Raw genomic sequence first — 14,431 nt, 5'->3', positions numbered from 1 at the left:
TAACACCCTCCCTCCTAACACTGTGAGTAAGCCAGGCTGAACTGATGCCCCCAAACCCTCCCATCTATCTCACAGCCTGTGTTAGTCCTTCCAAACAAGGAGTTGCGAGATTTTTTTTTTTTCCACACCTAGTTTTCTGAGAGATTAGGCTGTTTCCATAGTGTGATGAATTGCACAGCAGACTCTGTGCTGTTCCTCAATCTGGACCTCTCAGTACTGCACTCAGCAGATAGTTCTTGAAATTTCTGGTTTTTCAGTGGTTCATTTCCAGGGTTGATATGTGCTTTGTCCCTATTTTTATATTTCCTTAATTGTTTTTGGTCTGGATCAGAAAGAGGAGAGTTGTCTGTCTCTACTCATGCTGCCAAGTCTTGACTTGGAACTCACAGAGCCACCTAGCAGTGAACCCAGACCCAGGAGGGTATATCAGGCAGTGGGGCTACCACAAGCAAAGGCAGAGGGATTAGAGAAAGTAGGGTACATTAAGGATACTGCAGGTAATTAGGCCTGGCATGAAGGAGATGTTGTAGGATGTAAAATATTTGCCCTTAAGCCATTATTACAGCTCCACCTACCACACACACACACACACACACACACACACACACACACACACATACACACACACAGCCACCTCATGACTATGTCAAACAACACTGATTAATTGATTAATTTTGGAGGCAACCTCATAATCCCTCTCAAAGCAGACTCTAGCAATAGCCATCATCTGTGGCTATTGGTCTATAAGACAAAATTAATTTTTCCATCTTAGCTGTGAAACATTCCTTGAAGCCCCAGGTAGAGTTGGTCACCATTTTTGTAGTGTGACCCTATCTATTGCACTCATGACCAAGCTGACAATATCAAATGTTTTATATTCATTCTAATTTATTTAGTAAGCATACATTTTCACTAATCTTCCTATTCATCCTTGGCAGGCAAATTGGCTGGAAAACAACTAGTAGTTGAGAAAAACTTCAGGGCTGAAAGGTTCATTGCGATTTAAGAGGGGGAGATAGAGCCACTTTTCTCTGCTGATGTGTAATTTATCTCTTGAATGTTCCCTACCTTTACCATTGGATTTCCATTGGATTCCTAAGTCTTAATGTATTGCATTTGTTCTCAATGTTTATTTGCTGACAAGATCAGCTTTAAACCAATGACATGGAAATTTAGGGCATTTAAAATAGATGTTTTAATGTTAGTAGTTGGGAACCAAAGATGTTTATTTTCTAAAGTTATTTTTATTTCTGAAGCAATTAAGATGCACTTTTAAGTTTGACAGTTCACTTTTTCCCTTGAATGTATAGCCCCTTGGAGGTACTTATAGCCTAAAAACCTGCTGAAATGATGAATTGAATGTAACTCTTAAGGGGTACTCTTTGAATCCTTCAGGGCTATTTCAAATTCTCAGATCCATTTTCAATTAGAAAGACTTTTAATGGTCAGCATTGAAATGTTTACAGTTAAATTTAAATTCAGTTCTTTGTTAATGAGATGCCCTTAAGCAACATTCAAATTAATAAAGGGAAAACAATATTTTCCTATAACTTTTATGCTTTTAAGTTTATTGTCCAAAACAGATAAAATCAAAAATAAAGAAAAAGAGCATTCTCTCATGATCTCATCCTCCAACATCTCCATCTGCTTTCATTTTTACCTTTTTAAGTTTTGACCTATGTAAAACAATTTTTAAAATTATACTATAACATAAAAGTATTTATTTTTATTATTAATAGAGATTACATTCTACATCTAATGACCAAGCTGCCCATCTTTGTAAATACCAGTTTCTTTTCTGGTGTCATGTTTTCCATACCAAGATTTCTTGGATTCTCTCCAAACTCCTTTTCTGGTGTGTTCTCTCATTGAATTTACATGTCCCATGGCCTCATCATTCTTGAAGTTATCCTCTCATTCATTCCATAAAGTAAAAGACAAGAGAGCTCCCGAATATTCAATATGTTGGCTTTTTGAATGACCAAAGTTGATGGGAACTTCCTCTTTTTCGATACCGTAACTCTAGACTTACCGAATTTCTGTTTGTAAAACATGCTTTTATAAGCCTAAAATATTTGACACTGGATGAAACTGAAATTTTTGTATCCAGTCAGCACAGCAGATCTATCTCAGTTAAAAAAAAGGGAAAAAAAGTAATAGGTTTGCGCCAGCAGATGCTTGGCTGTAGAACTGGCTAGTGAGTCCCATGACCCAGGATGACTTGGTGAAGAGGATGCTTCACCCTGTCTTTCAAGGTTACAAGAAATTGTGGCCACTAAAGACCTTGTACAGGAGGAAAACTTTTCACTCCTTTTTTCTAGGTTCTTTGGCTGGCCTAGTAATTAAACTGATATAAGACAGCTTAACAGGAGAAAAACAAATTTAATTTTGTGTGTACAGGAGTTCATAAAAAATATGAGACTCAAAGAAGGGACTAGATCAAGCAGCTTGTATACCTTTTAGACAAAGAAACAATAACTTTGTGAAGAATAGACAAGACAAAGGGGTTTGGATTTAGGGTAATAAATTAGTAAAGCAGTAACAAGGATTGTTTACACAGCCTTCTCGGCCCTAAATTCCTTATCTCTGCTCTGCTGATAAGGATGCCTGTCTTCTTCCTGGTACAGGGAAGGTAACTTTCACTTGGGATATTATTTCCTGTTTTCAGAGGACAAAGGAGGTCAGAATGTCCTTCTGTAACCAGCTATTTCTTAAGTAACTTTAATTCAAAATAATTGATATGCCAAAGTGACATATTTGGGGGGGGAGCATATTCTGTTCCCCTTCAGACTGACGCCAAGAGGTTTATTTCTCTAAAATACACTGACCTTGAAAACAAGGCAAGGGTTACTGTTTCTTTATGAGAGCCCTAAATGTAATTCAGACATTAACTCTTACCAGATTTGGGCCACAAAGCAACTTGTAAAAGGTGATTTTTACTTTTAAAATCAAGATTTATAATTTTTTTCTATACTGTCAAACTTTAAATTTTCCTCATGTATGTAAAAGTTCATTGATTTTTGTGAGATAATTTCTAGCAATATTTATGAGCAGCAAGAATTTAGAGTTTGCTAGGCACTTGTCTGAAAAATGTTTGTTGAAGTTCTTTGAACCTCCTGTGAATTGGGCATTGTTACTCTTATTCCCACTTTTCAGAAGACAAGACTATTGCACAGAAAGTTTAGTAACTTGCCCTGCTTACATGGAGGGGCCAGCAGGACAAATCAGGTGGTCTGGTTCCAGAGCCTACGAACCTAACCACCAGCTACAGCAGCCTCCCAACCTGCAACACAGCAAGAATGAGAGGCTTGTTCACTAGTTGAGAAGTCTGTGAATACTTGTCGTGGAAACCATGGTTGCATTAATGGGAAATGGGTGATGATAGAAACACAGTGTTTCAGAGAAGGCATTTACATTTCAAATTATTTGTGAACTACAGCAAAGCCATCCCTCTTTCGGAACCTCATGTAGGATGCAAAAGAACTGCTTGGATGTATTTCTTTAGCAGAAATGGGGACACTTTCTGGGTTTGGGCGGAAGCCCTCTCAGGCTGTATTTTAACCTCACATTCCAGATCATACCCTTGGTCTCTTCACACAGTATCCAGACTCTCTTCCCTCATCTCTTTCAACATAAAGCATTTTACCTGTGTTCTCCTCCAATTAATGATTATGTCTTCATTATCATGCTAAGCATCAACACGTATGCTTCAGTCTAAGCAAAACTCATTAGGAAATTTAGGGTAAATTTAAATTCCAGGCCCCAAAGCATCTTTCAGATTTAGACGTGACTGAAAGAAACAAAGAGAGGCTGGGAACACAGTAGTTGAATATGAGGAAGAAAAATAATCCTCCCTAAGATTTTGCCCAGAGCCCCCCAGATTGTAACTTCCTGCTCCAGGCATCTTCCTCCTCCTCCTCCTCCTCACTTGGGCTGGCTGGCTTTGGCTGGAGGGAGGACACTTGCCTTTAATGGAGAGTTGGTCTACCTTTGATTCAGCTGTTTGGGTTCCTTGAACTAAATTAGAAGTGCCAATCAAAGCTATACCCCATCCTATCTAGTTAGGATCTTTTCACTTCTTTAATAATGGTGAAATAAGTCATCTCCATTTAAGCCAGAGTGGAGTAGGCCTGAGAAGAGCTATGTTGTTTGCTTAAAACTCAGTATGGGTGAAACAAATCCAAGCATACTGCTACTGCATTTGAGGGTTTGTTTGGTTTTTAAGTTTTTATTTAAAAAATCTTAACAGGTGAAAAAAAGGGAAAAATTATTTCAGATTCAAAACTTGGACCCTAGGTTGGTTTAATAAACCAAATGTTTCTGAATATTGTGGAAATTAAGCAAGAATCTTTAAAAATAACCAGTTAGGGGCGCTTGGGTGGCTCAGTCAGTTAAGCATCTGACTTCAGCTCAGGTCATGATCTCACAGTTCATGAGTTCGAGCCCCAGATCAGGCTCTGTGCTAACAGCTCGGAGCCTGGAGCCTGCTTCAGATTCTGTGTCTCCCTCTGTTTCTGCCCTCCCCCAATTGCACGCGCTCTGTCTCTCAAAAATAAATAAACATTAAAAAAAACCCACTTAGATTCTGCTAGTAAAGCCAACAATAACAACAACAGCAAAAACAGGAAGCAGCTGTTTGTAAGTGGGGGCTGCTCCATGAATGGAAAAATGAAAGACCCAGGGACGTAGTACCAAGAGGCAAGAAACCAGCAGATGCACTGAAGAAGCCCAGAAGAGAATGAGAGAGATTCATGTGTGCTTGCGGATTCTTGGCTTCTGTCCTGCCCTTGAGTTGGTTTCTGTTACAGCAACAGTTGCCTTCACTAATACCATAAATAATATGAAAAGCTAGAAAGCCTTAAAAGTGTCATTCATGACATACCTTCTGTAGAAAGAAGTGTATTGGAAACACTGAAATGCCAAAATTTGTTTGTCTTTCAAGGTTGAATGATGAATGTCCTCATGGGGACATTTCTCAGGCCAGTCAGTCCTCAGCACCCAGAGGGGAATGGAAGTTATCTAATGGTAGGAAGAGGTCACAAAGTTACTGCAAGAAGGCACAATCTTGTTAGGGTGTGAGAGGGTGCATACCTCCATTAACTCATTGTTCTCTTTGACTCAGGGAGTTCATCACTTGTGTAGAACAGAATATTGGGGCATTTCAAGAAGGACTTGTAGGGCAGGATACTGACAGGAAGACGTCATCCCTACTAGACCTCCTATCCTGACAGCACTTCCCAACTCCATAAGATGATCAAAAGAAACTAGAAGTAGTGAATGGAAGTAGAGCGACATCAAGAATTTAGAATAACTTGAAAAGAAACAAGGTAAGATTTACATGGGTAAAATATAAAGGAATATCTCTTCTCGAAGTTGCTTCAACTGGTAAAACAGAGAAGAGGTGTGAAAGTGTGTGTATTTCAGGCACCTGAAAACAGTTTGAGGAAGAAAAAAGAATGAGTGGATGAAAATAATGTGTAACTGGTATAATTTGATTGTGAGGCACATACACACAAATGACTTGAGAAAATAAACGTGGAGAGTGTGGGATGTGAATGTTCAGACTTGTTCAATTTGGACACTTCATATTCCTATTATTTTGTTTTCTTGTTGATGCCCTAGAAACATACATTGAAATATTCCTTCAGCATCCAGGAGAATCTAGAGAGTCAACCCTTCCTGCCACCAAGGAAGGAGAAACTAGTTTTAAGATTTTAAGATTTAGGCTCTGGGTATAATGGGTCTTCATGGCTCATTGTGAAAATACAAGAGGGAGTGTAGTGTTTGGGGAAAGAAGCAGAGTGGCATGGATAAGCCCAGACAAGAAGGAACTTCTTCAGCCTGGAATGAGGTTCCCCTGAGAGCAGGGAATAGGAGGGGCTCAGAGCTTCTGGGTAGTTCCTGGGCTGGCTGCAAGGTGAACCTATGGAGGTGAGGTCATCAGTACCGCAGCTGCCAGCCTCCTGGGAGACTCCTGTGTCTTACTCCAGGCATACAATCAAAGAGACTAACAGATCATGTCAGACATGATTAATAAAGATGCCTGCAGCAACCTTGATAAAAGGGGTATTAGAGGACTTCTTCCTCCAGGTATCATGAATGCCTTCTGTTTTCTGATGAAGCTCTGGGATGGAATTAATGACCCAAGTAGAACTGACCTCCAGTGAGATAGGTTCTGTGGCAGAACATGGATCGAATTAATGAAAATTAGGTGACTTTGACTTCATGTTTGAGGTTTTGGACTGGGTTTCTTACCAGCTATGTAGTTTTAGCCAATATTGGCCTCTGTCCAAACACTAACAATGCACCTGCTCTTGTTTTCTGTGAAGGTAATACACCCTTCTCCATGAAGGGTGTATCTTTTAAAAAAATTTTTAATGTTTATTTTTGACAGAGAGAGAGACAGACAGACAGAGAGTGAGAGAGAGAGAGATGGGGCACGAGTGGGGGAGAGGCAGAGAGAGAGGGAGACACAGAATCCAAAGTATGTTCTAGGCTCCGAGCCGTCAGCCCTCCGACGCAGGGCTTGAACTCATGAACTGTGAGATCATGACCTGAGCTGAAGTTGGATGCTCAACTGACTGAGTCACCCAGGTGCCCCCCCTTCTTTTCTTTTCTTTTCTTTCTTTCTTTCTTTCTTTCTTTCTTTCTTTCTTTCTTTCTTTCTCTTTCTTTCTTTCTTTCTTTCACACTTTGTAATCCAACATCTGCACTTTTTTTGGTCTTATGGAATCTAACAGAAATACTGAGAGTGAATAAGATTACTCTAGATTTATGGGATTCCCTCAAATATAGGGAATTACTCCCTACCCATCATTCTTTAATTCTGGTTTAAAAGGGTTAGTGTTTATATATGATGAAGGTTTATTTGGATAGGGCCAAACTTCAGTGCATGGGTCACAGATTTCAGATATCTCTCCTTCTAAATAGACTGGATATAGGAAACTCAGATTTATATAAGCAACTGATCTGTTTTGCACAAATGGAAGATTGGAATTTAAAGAAAAAAGGTTTTGGCTGAGGTAATTCCTGGCTATAAAGTGATATTGAAGTCCCATTTTTTTCTTTTTTGTGTTAATTCTCCAATAAAAGGCCTAGGGTGTGGAGTAGTAAAGTAACTCTGATGATAATTTAGGGGTCTTGCCTTGAGAGAAATTTCTGTGAAGTAGAAGCAGCAGAGGGCAGATTTGGATTTGATTTGGGTAAGTGCTATGAATGCTGAAAGCTTTGCAAAGGTAACGTTCATTCCAAGGTGGAAACCAGCACTGTCACAGACATGTGGCTTTGTTTGCACAGTTTGTTGGAAAGCAAAAGGTTAGAAGGGCTCTGAATTCATTTGAAAAAGTTATTTTTCCTAATGATAAAAGCATTATGTGCTCAATTGAGGAAAATGGAAAATAAAATGTAGAGAAGAAAACAAATCCAATTTCATCCAGAAATAACTATTATAACCACTCTGGTTCATTTCTGTATATTCTTTCTCTCTCTCTTTCTCTTTTTCTCTCTCTCATGTGTATTCCAAGATATATGCTGGAAATATACTGTAGATACTATTTTGTATCCTATTTTATTCACTCAATAATAAATCATCAGCCTTTTTTTGTGTCCTTAAAAATTCTTCCCAAACATCATTTTGTATGAGTTGATAATTCATCAGAAATGTATAGCATAACTTAACCATTCTGCCTTTTTAGGGATATTTTTATGTGAAAATCATTGCACATAAACCTTAGACATACTTCAATTATTTCCTCATGACAGAACCGTAGATGTGGAATTATTTGGGGGGACAGAAGATATAAACTTTCTGTGGCTCTTAATTTATATTATGAAATTGTTTTCTAGAAAAGTTATAGCAGTTTATGCAAGAATGCCCATTTTATTATATCTTGTATGTCCTCAACAGTATCTTCTAAAACTCTTTGTAATTTGAAATGCTTAAAAAATTGCAATTGTTTGAATTTGCATTTCCTTGGTTAGGAATGAGCTTGAGCATATTTCTTATGTTTATTAATCATGTACATTTTTTCTTCTGTAAATATATCTTTTTACTTGCTTTTCTATTGGGGGTTTTAGAGTTTTTCTTAACATATATATTGAAGATGGTAATCTTTTGCTATATTTGTGATACACGTTATGAATTGTATGGTATATATGTTATTTCTATACTAAGACTATTAACTCTCTTTGTTGAAGTCTGTGTTTATCTCATGTACATATCCTCCTCTGAAGTTCTTATCAATTCTTCAAGGATGCAGTCGAATCTTATTTCCTCCCAAAAGCCTACCAAAATCCCTGGGGTGAAATGAAGCCTCTCTCCTTCCATGCTGCCGCCATATTTGGTTTTGTTACTCTATAGCATTTGTTTTCATCTGCTTTAGAAGAAAGCTTCCCATGTTGGAAAGCAGCCATTCTGTTTTACTCATTTTGGTACCCTGACAGTGCCCACAATCCTTCGCACAAAACAAGCGTCTGATAAATACTTGCGTTAAATGAAGTGAAATCAAAACCATGATGGCTTCACTTTCAAAATAATAGATCCTTATCATCTTGCAATTGCATGTGCGGTAGACTTGACAAAATCAACTACAATCTGGATGAACTACAAAAACAACTTGCCATGAATTTTTCTCTCATAACCCAAGCATAGGCTGTAGGGATTTATGACTCTCGTGTAGTTTGGTTGAAGTTAGTCACTCATATAAGCTTTCTCTAAACTATAACCATGAGCTCATATAATTAAATTTCACTGGGAAAAATATATCATAAAAGCCACTCTAGGTGACATGGTTATAAAAAAGAAATAGAAGCTAGACAGGCACACTTAATCACAACTTCTAATGGGATTAGAAATATGAAAACAACAACCCAAACAACAAAATATCCTAGAAGGCTGAGTTAAAATTGCCCAGAGTGATTCTGAGTGGTATAATTTTGTTTTATTGGTACCCAGGGCCTGTAAGGATACAGAATAGAATGATAAACATAACCAATAAGTAGTACAGTACATGGTTTGTGGCAGATGATTCACCAGGAATACTGATATAAAAGATTAACTTCAATTTTAAAATTCAAACCCTCAATTTTCTTTGAGAATCAAGAATTACCATGAGTGCTTTTGTTTTGTTTTGTTGTTAGGAAAATTCAAATGAAAATAGGTCTAAAAGATGGACCAAAAGTGGAGCCTGGAGAGTACTGTTGAAGTGTCAATAATGGGATTACTTGTGCCTCAGTCTCTTTGGCTCAGCAAGAGTGAGGATTCACCTGGTATCTGGGTGCACTCACTCCTCCAGGCTGACAGACTCTCTCCCCTGAGACCATTGCTCTTGTGGGGTAGTGATTTCAGAGTAGGTAGATCCTCCAGAACCTTAAGAAAGGAGAAGACCTTAAGAAAGAAGAAAAACCTTAATGTAGGATGTGCTATTTTCTTAAGCCTTGAATTTCAAAGTGTACAATCCAGGTGTGAAGCAGAAGAGGTGTGGAACAGGCAACTAAATTGTTCCTCCAGCAAGATAAAAGAGTTCTAATATTGAGTCAGGGAGATTGAAGAGAAGTAGACTTACGTGCAGCACTCTGCCTCTCCAAGCCCTCCTTCCTTCCTGTCCCAAGAACAAACTTCTTTGACAGGCCTTACAGCAGAGAACACAAGGGGAGCTGTCTCCCATTACTTTTGGGAGATCCCCAGTGTAAAGGGACTTTTTCTCAGCAAATGTTCCCATGGCCACAGGCATGGAAAGTCTAACAGAGATGGTGTTGAAGGGCCCGTGTGAGTGCTCACTAAAAGATAATAACATTACGAGGGGGGATGCTGGGTGACTCAGTCGGTTAAGTCTCTGACTTCAGCTCAGGTCATGATTCAGGTTTCACTAGTCTGAGCCCAAATCAATTCTCTGTGCCCTTCTCCCTCTGTGTGGGCGCATACGCACGTGTGCGCTCTCTCTCTCTCTCACCGTCTTTCTCTCTCTCTCAAAAACAAATAAACATTAACAAAGATAACATTATGGTCAGATTTATAATGCTACTTTGAATAATAGTAGAACAATTGAATTTTAGAACTGGAATGGACTTTAATGATGACCTAGTCAAATTCTCACATTGTACTGATGAGGTGGTCTCACCAGAAAGTTTAATTGCTTACCAAAGGAACCCAACCCTTTGGTGGCAGAGTCCGGATTAGAATCCAAGTCTTCCAGCGCCCGGTGCTCCTGATCTCCAGGACTCCAACTCCCATCCCCAGGCTGTCTACACTCTAATCCCAAGCATTTCTTTCATGGTTTTCTAATTTTTTTTTTTACACAATTAAAAATGTTTTATTAAGGCCCATACATAAACAAAGTTATTTTTAAAAAGAAAAACAAACCCACGGAAGGACGAGGATGAAGGGTAACAAGCCTTGGCCCCTCCTTGTATCCCACTCTACAACTATGTTAATGTTTCCCCAGTCCTCTTGCACTCCTTTCCGCCTTTATCTCAAAATAAAATGCTGATGTGTTTCTTGCTAATTTATCATTTTCAGATTTTTGCTTATGGATTTGGTAAAAAAGAATCTAGTTCAGTCTAGTTCCATGACTCACACCATCATTGTCACTTATTACTACTGACTCTCTTTACGTTTCTGGGCAGAGTATCGTGTGTGTGTGACTCATTCTGTTTATCACAGCCTTGTGTAGAGCATTGTTATATGTCTCTTTATTATTTTTAAAAAATACATTATTTGACATGTAATTCAATGTATATTATGTGCTTAATGCAGTTTTAACACATATGTCTCTGATGCTTAATGATACATTGTTCAGTTTTGCTTGTTTTTGAACTTTAAAATGCTCATAGTAGTATATTGTAAGCGATCTTCTTGGACTTGCTTTCTTCACTCAATATTATATCTCCAAAAGTAATCAATTGTGTTGCATTTTTCAGAGTTCATATTAACATCTTTGTGATATTCAGTTATGTGAATGCACCACAATTTATTCATCCATGCTGCTGCTATCCCTATGGACATTTGTTTTTTTCCTTTTCCTCCCTACCTTCTATTATGAATACTGAGGTAGGAGACTTCTTGTGTCTCCTGGTGGGCATATGCCCAGAGCTTCTCTTGGGTACATAGTCAGGAGTGAGACTACTGGGCCACCTGCTATAACAATGTTCAACTTTTAGAGATATTGCCAAATTGGACTGCCTCTCACCAGTGACATGTGTTTCCATGCATCTAACATCTCTCCAACATCACTGTGAAGTGACATGCTAATGAAATGGACATTTTTTATGTTTTGTATGTTTATTGGACATTAATTTTATTCTTCTATGAAAAGCCTATATACACTTTTTGTTGATTTTTCTGTTATATTGTATTTTTTCACGTTGATTTGTAGGGGTCATTCGTGTATTATGAATACTGCTCTTGTTTCTTATATGGTATCATAAGTCAGGGTACTTCCAGGAAGAGAAATCACACCAATTATTTGAACAAGGAAAATTTAATATAAAGAATTATTAAGTAGAAGAAGGTAGTTATCTACTAAAAGAAGTGAAAGATGAAAGTGAGAAGTCCAGAAGTAGCAGGTGCTTAGCCCCCCCAACCTCTCACTGCCAAGGCTGAGATTCAGACCTCTTCAGAGGGAAAGTCCTCTTCAAAAGCCTTCCAGTGGTGAAGCAATTTATGAGAGGGTGTGATCAGAGCTAGTCTGTTAGAAATACCTGCCAGTGCAAAAGGTGTGGGCATGATAGGTGTGGTCTCTAGAAGTGGTTCACCATTGCTGGAGAGTGAGAGTTGGTCTGTAGAAGTAATCAACCATTGCTGATGTGGGGGTGGGTGTGGGGCAGGAGGATGGCCAGAAGTTGTGTCTTTTTATTTTTTAAATTTTGTATGTTTATTTATTATTGAGAGAGAGAGAGAGAGAGAGAGAGAGAGAGCGCATGAGCAGGGCAGGTGCACAGAGAGAGAGAGGGGAACAGAGGATATGAAGTGGGCTCCCCTCTGACAGCAGAGAGCCCAATGTGGGACAGTAACTCAGGAACCATGAGACCATGACCTGAGCCAAGAAGGATGCTCAATTGACTGTGCCAGTCAGGCTCCCCCAGAAGTTGTGTCTTAATGCTTAATTAGAATCAGATTAAACATTATTGGTAGGACTTCTTCATAGGTGATACAGTATACTGATGATCTGACTGCACCAGGTATGACACAACTAATGACAAGTTAGTTCTTACTATCTCCTGGAAATCTCCATGATGAACCCACATTTTCTGTTCACTACTAGATGATCAGTGGGATGAAATTTTGCCCTCTGAGAATATATTTTTCCTCACCAATATGTAATGGTTTTTATAATTTTTCCCCTTATCAGATAATACATTGGGAATCACAAAATGATGATTATTCTAATGCTATAGTACTGCATTTATTAGCCTGCATTCTTCTGTAAAGCAGTACTTTCTTTTGACTTTTCCCTTTTTCTTATGACAGAAAGCAGGCAAACACTCAAAGACTAATTGGATGATGTCAAAAAGATACAAAAGTCAGCCAGAAGAAACTCCCATAGGCCAAATTTTGGGATAATTTGAGCACCAAAAAAAAAATGAGGATATAATTAATTACAATGTATTCGATAAATAAAATCCATAAGTCTATAGGGATATAAAAAGCAACGAGAGAAAGAGATATTTCAGCTATTGGATTTAAACCACTTACTTTTTTTGTTACGATAATTGGTATATTGGGATTTATCTTTACATCTTAATTTTTTGACATCTATTTTTGTTCCACTTCTGTGCTTCTAGTTTTGTCCTTATTTGTTTTGGACAGACTGATTTTAGTTGTTAGGAATTATTTATTTTTGCTTTTTTCTTATTCCATCTTCCTCCTCCACATATGCTGAATTTACACATTATTTTCATTCATTTAGTGTTTGTCTCTGAAAAATAATTACTTATCCTTCTTTTTTAAAATTTTTTTTAAATGTTTATTTATTTTTGAGAGAGACAGAGACAGAATGCAAGTGGGTTAGGGGCAGAGAGATAGGCACAGAATCTGAAGCAGGCTCCAGGCTCTGAGCTGTCAGCACAGAGCCCAACGCGGGGCTCAAACTCACGAGCTGTGAGATCATGATCTGAGCCAAAGTCGGTCGCCCAACTGATTGAGCCACCCAGGTGCCCCTACTTATCCTTCTTAAGATAAGAGCAATGTGCCTCCCTCCTGTACACACAAAGACCTTATCACACCAACTCCAATCACTTCCCTGTCTGGTATACTAATATTGTCCAGCATTTTAGTTCTTTTTTTTTTTTTTAAGCATTTAAAATTAGAAACTATCATCATTAGGGGTGCCTGGGTGGCTCAGCTGATTAAGTGTCCGACTCTGGCTGAGGTCGTGATCTCATGGTTCATGAGTTTGAGCCCCACATTGGGTTCGGTGCTGACAGCTAGGAGCCTGGAGCCTGCTTTGGATTCTGTGTCTCCCTCTCTCTTTCTGCTCCTCCCTGCTCATACTCTGTTGCTCTCTGTCTCTCAAAAACTAAAGTAAAATGTTACAAAAAAAAATTTTTTTAAAAGAAAGTATCATCATTATTTTATAGAGAAAATTTTTGTTTGGATTTATATTTATGTTTATCATTTTATTAATTTACCACCCTTTCCAGAATCTTAGACCCCTCTTGTAGTATCATTTTCCTTCTTCCCAAATTACATCTTCTAGTAGCACCTTTAGTAGGAAGTTATCAGATTTTGCTTATTTGCAAATGTCTTTATTTCACTTGCATTCTTTTTTTATTTTTATTTTTTTTTTAATTTTAGAGAGAGATACTGGGAGAGGGGCAAAAGGAGAGAAGAAGAGAATCTCAAGCAGGCTCAACGCTCAGCATGGAGCCTGACATGGGGCTTGACCCCAAGATTCTGGGATCATGATCTGAGCTGAAATCAAGAGCCACTCAACCGACTAAGCCTCACTTGCATTCTTAAAGAAATAGTTTTGCTAGGTACCAATTTTGAGGTTGGTTATTTCCTCTCACCACTATGATATTATTCCACTGTCTTCAGAATCCTTTGTTGCTATTGAGAAGTATGTGTCTTTCTAATCGCTGTTCCTTTGTGTTCCTTTTAATTCTGCTTTTTAAAGATCTTCTCTTTGTTTTTAGTGTTTTGTAATTTTACTACCATGTATTTCTACTAATTTCTCTTCTAAGACTCTCATTTTATATATGTTAAGCTCTCTCATTTAACTCTCCCAATTCTTTAAAAATTTTTTAATGTTTACTTATTTTTGAGAGAGAGGGGGAGAGAGAGTACAAACAGTGGAGGGGCAGAGAGAGAGAGGGAGACACAGAATCTGAAGCAGGCTCCAGGCTCTGAGCTGCCAGCACAGAGCCCAATGCAGGGCTTGAACTCACAAACCACGAGATCATGACCTGAGCTTAAGTCAGATGCTTAACTGAC

General features: G+C 38.4%; 1 long non-coding RNA gene across 1 annotated transcript in view; it reads right to left on the bottom strand.

The window, feature by feature from the left end:
• LOC132667407 (uncharacterized) overlaps nt 1–14,431 on the bottom strand; it is a 52,510-nt gene that overhangs the window by 20,660 nt on the left and 17,419 nt on the right. Inside the window, exon 2 of the long non-coding RNA XR_009605129.2 lies at nt 9,223–9,385. This is a non-coding gene — a long non-coding RNA (uncharacterized LOC132667407). The remainder of the gene's footprint in view (nt 1–9,222; nt 9,386–14,431) is intronic.

This window comes from Panthera onca, chromosome B2 (genome assembly GCF_046562875.1).
Source record: "Panthera onca isolate mPanOnc1 chromosome B2, mPanOnc1 haplotype 2, whole genome shotgun sequence".
Taxonomy (NCBI): domain Eukaryota; kingdom Metazoa; phylum Chordata; class Mammalia; order Carnivora; family Felidae; genus Panthera; species Panthera onca.
This window is presented reverse-complemented; position numbering and strand designations above follow the sequence as displayed.